We start from the raw sequence: 12,388 nt of genomic DNA, 5'->3' as shown, positions 1-12,388 counted from the left end.
TGCAGGGCAGAAAGGTATGTATTGTGGGTGAGGAGTTATTTAATTCTTCAAGGTTGGGCAGTGTGACAGGAAAGTCCTCATTTGGAGAACAGTGGGCCAAAAGGCCATTATGGGTGCGGGGAAGGGGAAGAGATTGAACTCAAAGACGGTGTTTTATGTAAAATGTCTTGATCCCAATTGTGTGCGTTTTTAACAACTGGCCTGTTTAACAGTGTTACCATTTAACTGGCTCCAAACAGACTTTGAAGCTAGACATCTCACCAAGATGAATGGCGAAGCAAAGCAGTACAGTTCATACTGTACCTTTCTGTTACTATTGTTTTGGGGCAGTTTTCTGGAAGGCTGGACAAACAGGCAACAGTAACTGCTAGCTGCAACATGAAGGTTCTTTTGGATGGAAAAACAACCTGTAGAAACTTTACTCAATAAATTAAATAAAAATCTTGGGCTTCCACAGAAAACTCCAGAAATTGCTAAGAGTGCCTGATAGAGCATGATCTGTGCTTTATTATTTTATTTGACATAGTTTGCCATGTCACATTGTATCATTGTTCTCAAAACACCTCTTAAATAATCTGGCTAGCAGGGAATTCAGCATCTTGCTGCTGCTACCTTATATTATAAAACCCGTACTCCCACTGATAACAGGTGTATCCAGGCAAATAAGTGCTTAAGAACTGTATTAAACCTAAGTATTTTATTTATGTATTTGCTATTTATTATAGGGACTACTAAGGGCCAGTTGCAGGCAGTGGCAAATCTCATGCTGAGTTCAATAGGATCATTAGCCCCAAATTTCTTTCCTTTTTTTGGTAATTATTTTTATTGGTTGCCATGTAAAAGGTTGGCCTCATAAAACCTTTCTCCAGAAACTAGAAAAAATGGAAGATGTTACACTGGAGAAAAGTCTCAGGTTAATTAGACCAGTGGTTCTCAATCTTTTTTTCATTTGCAGACCCCTAAAAACTTCTGAATGAATGTGCAGACCCTTTGGAAATCTATTGTCTGTATAGATAGTTGAATTCTGTTCGGTCAGTTTTCAGTCTAAGTCTTTCACGACCCCTTAGACATAGTCTGCGGACCTCCAGGGGTCCCTGGACCACAGGTTGAGAACCACTGAATTTGACTACCTTTTCTTGCCACGTTTGCTAGTCGGAAATGGCTTGAGCAGTGAAGGTTGGACGTGAGTATGAGCTTTCCCTACATTCAGAGATATTTGGGTCCATCAGGCTTGTCCATACTAATCAGTGCAGATATTTGTATTTAGAGAAGGCTTTACTTTTTCCCAGCGCATCTTCTCTTCTTATTTGGTGATATCCTACTACTGAATTTGTGACATCAGACATTTCCATGGCAAGACTGTGATGCCATTACCAAAGGATTATAAATTTACTAAAGGATTAGAGAACTGGAGAGTCTGGTACATGAGAGAGAACTCTTAGGTTTAAACATGGTTGGCTGAAATAATACCAACAGGAGCTCTGAAAATGGCTAGCACATTACAGTTTGTACTCTGTGTGTGTATGTGTGTTGTAAGTTTTCTGCAGTATTACAGGTTGAAGGATCTAAGGGAACTAATTCATAACCACATAGAAAGCTCCTCCCTCCCTCAGCATATTTCAGGTGGAGCTGATGTCTTTGAACTATAACCAGTGTATTCATTCAGTTCTTTTTCATATTTCTGTCTTTTACTCTATGTCCTCTCTTCACTCTCTTCTTAAATGTTGTAATACCTGAAGTATGAGAAACTCCTTCATCATTCATTTTTCTTTGAAAGCAGATTCAGACTAAATACTTCTGCAAAACACTGAAAAAATCTGCATTTGTTTTATTCTGCATGGCTTTGAAAGCAGATTCTCTCTCTCACTGGTTTTGCATTTAATACTTTTTGCCCCCTACTTCCCCAGCTCCTACACAAAAGGAGAAAACCACAAGAAAAGCTGTAGTTGAGGCTCTCTGACAAAGCAATGCTTTTCAAGAGCTACTTTGTACCCTTTGAATGTATTTTCATAAAGCAGGGGAACATAAGGACTTTGAGTTCCTCATTCTTTACTATCCTTCTCACCCAGAGTGAAATCATAAGTGTTTAATCATTGCTTAAGAAATAGTTTAAGAAATGCAACCTGTTAATCTTGTCTTTTTAAGGGCTAAATTCTCTGCTAGTTAAAACTAAGTTCAACTCCCCTGAGGCTCTCATCAGTAACCTAACCAGGGCCCATTTTACATGAGTACAGGGGATCTGCACCAGTTTACATTAGCAGACAGCTTGTTCCCGTGGTTTTAGGATATAGCCCCCATCGAGGTGAGATGAGGAACCAGCAGCCACTCCCGCTCTGGCATTCTACCTGAAGCCAGCATAATGCCTCCAAAAGTGCTGGGGGGGAGTATACCCAAGGGGCCCCACTTACACCCTTTTACCTAGTGCACATTCACATCCCCAGCAACTTCATTAGGCCAATGTCCACCCTAGAGTTCCTCAGGCTTGTGCTTGGCCCCTATACAGAGATGCAAGGGGCAGGTGGGAAGGAAAAGTTCCCTTGCCCCCACCCTTCCCTTTGCTTCTGCCTCACCCACCATTGTATACCCATGCAGGAATAGATGCAGTCTAAACCCTTCATTTATTATTTTAATTTTCAGTGTTTCTGGACCACAGGCTCTTTCCAAGAAATATAACTGAATAATTTATCATGAAGTAAAAAATAAATATTCTATAGAACCAGAACTTTCGCTTAAAGTGGTATCAACTAAGGCACACGCAAGACATGACGAATGGGTCATCTGGCTAATACACTCAGTACCTTATCATTGTTCAGCTCAGCCACAGACTCCTTTAGTTGTGCGGAAATGCTCCTTCAGAAAAATAGCATCGTGGCGATTTTAAGTCAGTTAAAAACATATTTATTTGATAGGATGTTCTCAGGTTATTCACATGCAGTCCAATTTCTAAGCAAGCGTCCGTGTATAGAGGTAACTACTGAAACGTGGAGGATTTGTTTACCTCATTCATATTGTGAAATCTGGCTGAGCACACGAGAATGAAGAGAGTTGTTCCTTCTTGCCCTGGACCTTGGGCAGTCGTTTTCACCAGTGGGTATAAAGTTCTACCATTCAGGTTCAGTGACACTTTACCCGCACACTGAGCCCGGTAACAGAAAATCAGGCCCAAAGAAAGTATCACTTCAGATATAGCTACAACCGAGTTACTTTACATTAGATTTTAGGCAGTTCATTGTGTATTTTTTTTAGAAACTTACTGCAGTAAAATGGGCTGTAATTTTTGTTACATTCTTACCTCAGTGTATGCTACTACTGTTTAATATGACTTTTATGTACATATAGGCTACATCTGCACTAGGAGCTAGGGGTGTGATTCACCTGCTTGTGTACCTTACTTGCGCTAGCTCTCATCCAGCTAGCCTGAGCATGAATAGCAGTGTAGCCAGGGCAGCACAAGTAGCAGTGGCATGGCTGAGGTGTGTTAGAATAATAGAATTACAGGGTTAGAAGGGCCGGCAAGGGTCATCTACTTAAACCCCTTGCCAAGATGCAGGATTTGTTGTGTCTAAATCATCCAAGACAGATGGCTCCCCAGCCTCCTTTTGAAAACTTCCAGTGAAGGAGCTTCCACAACCAGGGCCGGCTCCAGGCACCAGCTTGCCAAGCAGGTGCTTGGGGCGGCAGGTCCAGCGATTCGGTGGCAATTCGGCGGATGGTCCCTTCCGCCGAATTGCCGCCGCAGATCGCGATTGCGGCTTTTTTTTTTTTTTTTTTTTGGCTGCTTGGGGCGCGAAAACCCTGGATCTGGCCCTGTCCACAACCTCCCTAGGCAGTCTGTTCCATTGTCCTACTGTTCTTACAGTCAGGAAGTTTTTCCCGAGATTTAATGTAAATCTGCCATGCTGTAGTTTGAACCTATTGCCTCTTGTCCTGCCCTCTGTGGCAGGAAAAAATAACTTTTCTTCATCTTTTTTTTTTGAGCACATACTCACCAGCAGGAGTGCCGCCAGCTTTTCGGCCGCCCTAGGCAGCGGAAGGTCCCACCCTGAAATGCCGCCCCCCCACAGAGGCAATGGAAGGTCCCGCCGTCGAAATACAGCCACAGTCGCCACCCCCCAAATTGTAGCGCCCTAGGTGACTGCCTAGGTCACCTAATGGGTTGCGCCGGCCCTGCTCACCAGTTTCAGGTGGGTTTGTACTTGGCAGGGCTCAGCTGTGACTCTGCTAGTGCTACCCTTGCTGCCGTAGCTCACTCTAGCATGATGAGAGCTAGCATGGCTGTGTATGCACGAACAGGGAAATCACACTCCTAGCTCATAGTGTAGCCATAGAGGGAGATATTCTATGATACAAATAGGAATGAGGCACCCAACTCCCAAAGCATTTTAAGGGCAGCTAGGCATCTAACAAACTCCCCTTTCTGTCTTTGAAAGTGTCCCCATAATGTTTTGCTTGTTTGTGTGGGTATAACCTTTGCTTGTTTGTGTGAGCAGCAGGTCCACTTCTAAGAAATAATTCTGTTGGTGAAATTAAGGCCCTGATTCAAGATACTTCAGTGTGTGTGTAGCTTTAAGCATGTGCTTAAGTATCATGCTGAATTAAGATCTAAGACAACAAACCCACTTTTCTTGTGATAGCCACATTATTGGGTCCATTAAAATTAAATGGCCTTTTAGATATAAGTGTTGTGTGGGAATAATCCTCAGGGTGAATAATTTTTTGCTGCAGAAAGGCAACCACCTGCTTTTCAAGGGAGCTATGAATAGTTGTCAGACTTTAATTTTTATTTCAAGAGACCATTCTCCATATAAGATGGGTGTCCGAGGGGGACTGGGCCTACCCATCTGCTGGAGTGTTTTTCTATCTTTGTTTCCTATTATTTATCTCTACAATCCAGAGATCTAGAATAGTTGAACTATTAATATAATGTCACATGAAGGGACAGAACATCCCATTCCCTGCCATACACACATTTACTGAGATGTAAGATCTCTGCCAGAAAAAAATACAACCCAGTAATTGAGCATAAATAAGTTAAACACAATTCACTATCCTAAAAGCTATTTGTGTCTTTCATTGCTTGTGGAAGTCAATGAGATCTTGCCATTGGATTCAATGGGCATAGGATTAAGCTCTTATTCTCTTCCGCTTATTTCCTCAATTGTCCCTCCAGAATAGCGCTGAGTTGCAGCTGGCGTAGGAAAGCCGGCATTGTGGCTGCTTTTTTGCTCTACCTGCCCTCTAGATAAATAGAGGAGTTTGGTGTACAGGGTGTGAACCAGTTTCAAAAGCACTTAAGTCACTAAAGGGGTGAAACTATTAAATGAAACTTCAAAGCGCCATTGAATTCTTTTGATTGTGGATTTTGTCCATTTTTATACATATGATTATAAGTTCTGATTGGACATCTAAGTCTCATTTTCTGGGTTTTACTCATCATAGGGATAGATCCTACAATTGGATCCATACCAGCAAAACCCTGCACTGGTCCACTGGCATGGACCTGATTGCAGGATGTGGGCCAAGGCTAACAAGGGGCTCATGACCATTTTTCCAAGTACTCCATAATATCCACATAGTTAAAACACTGTCTTAAAGGCAAGTGTTGGTCACATTACACATAACCCGAAATTAAGTAGCCGGAGGAGAGACTGATTTATTTTAAGTTATTTTGTGGGGAGAGCCCTAACATTTTAGAGAAGCTTTTGTTTTGTTTTTTTGCTTTGCTTTTTATAACTGAAGCATTAAGAACCATGAAAAGCTGGTTTTCTTTAATTAAACAAGCTTATGCACTGAAGGGACAATAGGTCATTTTTTTGACAGCTGCGTCAGATTTCATATCCCTTAATCTGAATTCTTTTAAGAATGAGAAAGTTTCAGTGCTCACATTCCTAATGCAGGCTAAAAAAATGGGCTAATTCAACTATGGGCCTATTATTAAAAGACTAACAGTGACATGGTGATTAAAAGGAGTCTGAGTACAACTTACAAGTTTTGTATATCTTCTTATACAGTAGCAAAAATGAACTGCAATTTGATTTGCTCGCACAAACCAAATATCAGATCTCCTAACCCAGTGTAAGTTAAATCACAGTGTAGAAATGACCAATTCACTCAATTCATAGACTCCAAGGCTAGAAGGGAGCATTGTGATCATCTAGTCTGTATAATACACGCCAAAGTACCGCCGGCTTGTTTAGCCTAACCAAAAGAAGGCTGAGGGGAGATATGATTGCTGTCTATAAATATATCAGAGGGATAAATACCAGGGAGGGAGAGGAATTATTTAAGTTCAGTACCAATGTGGACACAAGAACAAATGGATATAAACTGGCCATCAGGAAGTTTAGACTTGAAATTGGATGAAGGTTTCTAACCATCAGAGGAGTGAAGTTTTGGAACAGCCTTCCAAGGGGGGCAGTGGGGGCAAAAGACATATCTGGCTTCAAGACTAAGCTTGGTAAGTTTATGGAGGGGATGGTATGATGGGATAGCCTAATTTTGGCCATTAATTGGTCTTTGACTATTAGTGGTAAATATGCCCAATGGCCTGTGATGGGATGTTAGATGGCAGTTACTACAGAGAATTCTTTCCTGGGTGTCTGGCTGGTGAGTCTTGCCCACATGCTCAGGGTTTAGCTGATTGCCATATTTGGGGTCGGGAAGGAATTTCCTCCAGGGCAGATTGGGAGAGGCCCTGGGGATTTCTCACCTTCCTCTGCACCGTGGGGCATAGGTCAGTTGCTGGAGGATTCTCTGCACCTTGAAGTCTTTAAACCAGGGGTCGGCAATCTTTCAGAAGTGGTGTGCCAAGTCTTCATTTATTCACTCTGATTTAAGGTGTCACGTGCCAGTAATACATTTTAACGTTTTTAGAAGGTCTCTTTCTATAAGTCTATAATATATAACTAAACTATTGTTGTATGTAAAGTAAATAAGGTTTTTTTAAATGTTTAAGATTTAATTTAAAATTAAATTAAAATGCAGAGCCCCCTGGACTGGTAGCCAGGACCTGGGCAGTGAGTGTCAATGAAAATCATCTCGTGAGCCACCTTCGGCACACGTGACATAGGTTGCCTACTCCTGTTTTAAACCATAATTTGAGGACTTCAGTGGCTCAGACATAGGTTAGGGGTTTGTTGTGGGAGTGGGTGGGTGAGATTCTGTGGCCTGTGTTGTGCAGGAGGTCAGACTAGACGATCATATTGTTCCCTTCTGACCTTAAAGTCTATGACTCTATGATTCTAATTCCTAGAGCAGATCTTTTAGGGGAAAAAAAACAATGATACCCTATCAAGCAAAGCAAATAATCAAATATAATAAGTAAAAGCATGATAATATAATATGTAGTCTATTACCAACCAAAACGCAGTTACAGCTGTGAACATGACTGAATAGATTATTTGCACTTACCTACGAAGATTCTGATAAGAGGTGGTATTGAGTTGCTTAAAATGTCTTTTAGGTTACAATTTCGTTTCAATTTCAGGATTAAAAAGTAAACTATTTAATACGTTACTGAGTCAAATGAACCACTAGCAGACCTCTCAGCTGGTGATGTCCTATGAGTGTGAAGAAGGCTGATTATGCTTAGCATTCGAAGTGTCTGAGGAGACGTCTGCACTACAACTGGGAATGTGCTTCCCTGCGCAGGTAGACAGATGTGCTAGCTCGAGCGGAGGTAGCACGCTCAAAATAGCAGAGTAACTGGTGTAGCACAGGCAGCAGCTCGGGCTAGCTGTCTGAAAATGTGCCCTCCCGGATCCCTTGGGTACATATTCGGTGGCTAACCCAAGTTGCCATCTGTGCTACCCACAGCTACGCTGATATTGTTAGTGTACTAGGCCAGCACAAGCGCAGCTAGCACATGTCTGTCTACCCCTGCTAAAAAGCACGCTGTCCCAGCTACCGTGTTTTAGTAGGGGTATAGAAGTTATGGGATAGGAAAACTCCTTTTATTCTACGTTTACAGCATATTTAAAAATCATGGTTGCTAAATTGGAAATAAAATCAATGTTTGTGGTTCAATTTTCTCTAGCTTCTGACAAAAGTAAGCACCAGGCTGTTGCATGCCTTGTTAAAATGTTGTTTCCCTGATAGTCTTTTAGTAAGAGCTAGAATGGCTTCCAGCTCAGTATCTGTATTTGCATAGCACACACTTCCACTCAACAGAAGCATGCTGATAGCTGGTTCAAAGAATGTATGAGCTCTGCTGGATTTGAGAGCTGACGTTCTAAACAGGGCAGGTGTGTGGGGTTTTGTGTATGTGAGAGAGCCATATTAGCTACACATAATGGGATACATCCTTGTGTCTGGCTGAGCTGGAGTTAGCACAGTGCCTATGAGAGGACAAAGGGGGACCACCTTTGTGTTTCCTGCATCCCCAGTTTGGTCCCTGGAGTAAGTTAGAGCAGCCTCAGAGCTGCTCTAACACTCACTTGGGACTGTTATGCTAGCCAGTAACTTCCTGAGTTACGGCCATGCCCTCTTTTCTAGGCACACTCCCTTTTCTTCAGCTCCCAATTAGGGCAAATTTACTGCCCCTTTGTGCCATGGGTGTGGCACAAAGGGGCTGTACCAGGTACCAGGATCTCTAGATGTGAAGGGTTAGTTCAGTCCCTAGAGATATTTCAGTCCTTGGCTTCTCTACTGAGACTCTCAGCAAGGGCATCAATTAATGCAAGTTGTGATGTTTATAAAGTGATGTGGACACTCGTTTAGAAACTGAGCCTTTACCCTCAAATTCCTTTCACACAGGCCACCAAACAGCTATCAGATTTTCAGTGTGAAAGGTTTTTAGTCCAGCTTTAGCATTTACTCTGTAAAAAAAATAATGAGGAAAACATGTTGTTTTTTTTCTGTGAGAGGCTGGTACCAGTAGCGCTCTAGAAGGCAGAATGCCAAATCAGTGACTCTGCAAGAAATCTGCCTTTTTTTTGGAAAGCTGTTGCCTCAGAGGCTTTGGAAAAGTTTTGAAATCACAGTAAAAAAGAACACCGAGGTTTAGGAATGTTGTGGAGTATCCTCTACCTTTTAAAGAAGGCAGCCCTCCTGCCGTGACGTTACACTGGCATCCTGCAGAAAGCTCTCGAGCACTGAGAAGAAAGGGTCTGACACAGAAGTGATACAAGTAAGTTCTCTTTCTCACTCTCTTTCTTTCTCAGCTTCTCCCCCCCTTTTTTTAAATGATTAAATGCTACCTATGGGGGGGGGGGACTACTTAACACTAAGTAACACTGGGTTTGTTTGTTGGTTTTGCTTAAACATGGAAGAGACTATTTAAATCCACAAAATACAAAGGTACAATATAACTAAAGCCAAAATATACTTTTTTAAAAAAGGACAATGATTGTGGACAGCTGGTGTTTTCACTGATTTATTTTAAAAACTTGTTTACACAAGTGATTCAATAGTTTCTCAGGATTTGTATTATTACCCACTGCTCACTAAAAATATTACTGGCTCACAAGGAAGAGCAGGAAAATGCCTACATAGAGTTTAATGTTTGTTATCATTTAAAGGTGAATCCTTAGTTTAGCAGTATAGCACTAAACATTTAGAGAAGAAAATCCGGTCATGCAATTTAAATGATATTTATCTAAAGGAGTCAGATATTGTACACAGTTAATCGTCAGCAAAAGATAAGAAGGCACAAAGTTCATTTGCTTTAGAGAACTCCATTTTTCAGCTCAAGTCTCATTAAGACTAGAGTAGGCTTGAACACACAATACATTAATGATCTAAACTGTGAATGCTTATTGGATTTGATATCTAATTGTTAATGATTAGCACCTCTTCAATTGCCATTAAAACCAACATTTTTCAAAGCTAGTACTGCTGAAATTGGAGGTTTTGGGTGGCTCAGATGTGAATTTTGGCCTTTCTGGGCACTCCTGGAGTTTTCAGAAAAGTCACCCCTGGGCTGGGAGACCAGAACAATGCAACAGAAGAGGGACATGGTTAAGCGGTTGGTCAGTCATCCTGACTTTTCAGAAGCCCCAAAATGATTACCAGGATCTCAAACACGTGCTGCTGTTCTACTCATGGCAAGGGCATGATTAAGTTAGCAGGAGCAAGTTAATGCACCGATATCCTTCTCCCTCTGCCAGAGCAGGCCTGTGAACATCCTTATGACTGGAACAGCCTCCAAGGGCTCTATTGAAAGAGCAGGCAAGAAGGAACATGGTGGAAATTGGCTAGGCCTCATGAAAGGGCCCAGTGGTGACTGGCCTGGATAACCCTCAGCAATGGCTGTTAGAGTGAAATATAAAGAACCTAGAAAAATTAAGGCTACATACACAACACTAAGAAGTGACACCTTAGTTGAAAAAACACAAACCATCATGTCAATAATTTCAATACACAAAGAACAAATAGCATTAGACTCTTATGGTGGCATGGTGTCATCGCAGGACATCCTGGTGAGCCATGCTCTGAGGCGGTCAGGGAGGGGTTCAATAGGGTAGCTGCTAGGCTGTGATAACCTTCTGTGTGAGGGCACAGAAGAGCTGGGCAGGGAACAGCCAATGGGTCTGATGGTGAGTGTGTAACTCTCTGTGCAGGAGAGAGTCAGTGACACAGACTAGAGGAGAAACCAAACAGGAGCACACATACGCAAAAGACATTAGGCAATCCGCAACTGAAGAGAGTTCAGGGAGCAGGGAAGGGCAGTGATTGAAAGATGGAACAAATAGGGGCAGCTCCAGGAACCAGCACAGCAAGTGGGTGCCTGGGGCGGCAAGCCACGGGGGGCGGCCTGCTGGTCGCTGTGAGGGTGGCAGTCAGGCAGCCTTCGGCGGCATGCCTGTGGGAGGTCCGCCGGTCCCGCGGTTTCAGCGGCAATTCTGTGGCAGGTACGCCAAAGGCGCGGGACCGGCAGATCACCCGCAGAAACGCCGCTGAATCTGCGTGCCCAGCGGACCGCCTGCAGGTATGCCGCCAAAGGCTGCCTGACTGACGTGCTTGGGGCGGCAAAAAACATAGAGCTGCCCCTGGGAACAAACTACAGGCTGTGCCCTACTAGCCTGGGATGGGTGCAATGGGCACTTAGAGGAACAGTGCCATGGTAGTATGGAGTGGTGGACTGGGTGGAGCAAAAGGTTTTGGTAGGAATGCAGCAGCAAAGTGCTAGTTAATCTGAGGTCCTAAAAGAGCAGATCTAGGGCAAGGCTCTTCCCTATCAGACACAACTTTAGTGGTTTCCAAATCAACCTATCACTGAGCTTCTCCCAATTTTCATTTGACCTGTATGGCAAGACATGCCATTAATACTTCATGCCCTCAACATGCCTGTCATATGCATTGACAGCAATGGTCTTGGTTTAGGATAAGACTTCAGCATTTATACAAGGGAAGCAGAAAATTATACATGTGGGCAGCAGGGACCTAATGAGTTCTTTACCCATAAAATACATCCCTGTGTGCAACATCCATGATAAGTGCTGTCATTCTTGCCCTCATTAAGCTAGAACTTCATCTCTCATCTTTCTTGGAGTTCTTACCCTCACTGGCATTACAATGTCTGGAATCACCTCCAGGATCCATGCAGAACCTTCTGTGCCCAATACTTCAGTTGATTCAGTCAATGACGTGTGTGTGTTGGAATGTTGAGCACCTCTCTGGAAATGTCCCTGATTTTCCCTTACACTATCCTGAGTGCACAGACTCTATTAGCATATGCTAATGAGTCTTTTCCATGTGGCAACGAGGTGCTGGTGGGTAGAGCAGGCAGATGGGCATTTTCAGGTAATTTGCATTTTGAAAATTCCTCTCTCTGTGGACCTGTGCCTTCCCCAAGTGCTTTTTGCCATGCAGAATCCTGGTCCCCTTCCAAATCACAGACTTCCATTCTTCATAATTATTATTGTGCCTGTCTTGTATATCTGGAAATAGGTAGTTTTCACAATTGATACTCCTGCTGTCAATGAGATAGGCTGCATACCCATGTCAGCAGCTACATGATCAATTCCTTGGTACTTTGGTACTTCCCACTGATGACTGAAAGGCAGGGGGCGGTGACTGCAGCTGCTCAAGAATATTAGCATAGTCCTTTTGTAGTGTGTTAGATATGCACTGATTATCCTCCTGATTGTTGCCCAGATTGGGATGCATGGCAAACTTGTGATGGATCCAGGTTGCCAGAGCAGCTAATCTGTCAATGGCATTATAATAATCATATTTAGCACTTACATAGTGTATTTCGTCCTTAGGTTTTCAAATCACTTTTCAAAGGAGGTTAGTAGCATTATCCCCTTTTGGGGACACTGGGGCATAGAGAAGGGAAACATGACTTGTCCAAAGTCACCCAACAGGCCAGAGCTAGGAATAGAAACCAGGTACCCATCCAGTGCTCTGTCCACTATTCCACACTGCCTCACCCCTGTGAAGTCTG

The 12,388-nt window shown here is 42.9% G+C and overlaps 1 protein-coding gene across 3 annotated transcripts in view; it reads left to right on the top strand.

The window, feature by feature from the left end:
- Window positions 1–8,666: 8,666 nt before the first annotated feature.
- The window catches only part of LOC128841400 (solute carrier organic anion transporter family member 1C1-like), a 40,204-nt gene continuing 36,482 nt past the window's right edge, over window positions 8,667–12,388 (top strand). Inside the window, exon 1 of one of the 3 annotated variants that reach the window (XM_054036389.1) lies at window positions 8,667–9,127. The gene's annotated coding sequence lies outside the window, so the exon portion shown is untranslated. The remainder of the gene's footprint in view (window positions 9,128–12,388) is intronic. The other 2 variants (XM_054036381.1, XM_054036371.1) reach the window with 2 other exon arrangements.

The sequence above is a fragment of the Malaclemys terrapin genome, chromosome 1 (genome assembly GCF_027887155.1).
Source record: "Malaclemys terrapin pileata isolate rMalTer1 chromosome 1, rMalTer1.hap1, whole genome shotgun sequence".
Taxonomy (NCBI): Eukaryota; Metazoa; Chordata; order Testudines; family Emydidae; genus Malaclemys; species Malaclemys terrapin.
Note: the sequence above shows the minus strand (reverse complement) of the source record. Positions and strands in the feature narration are given on the sequence as shown.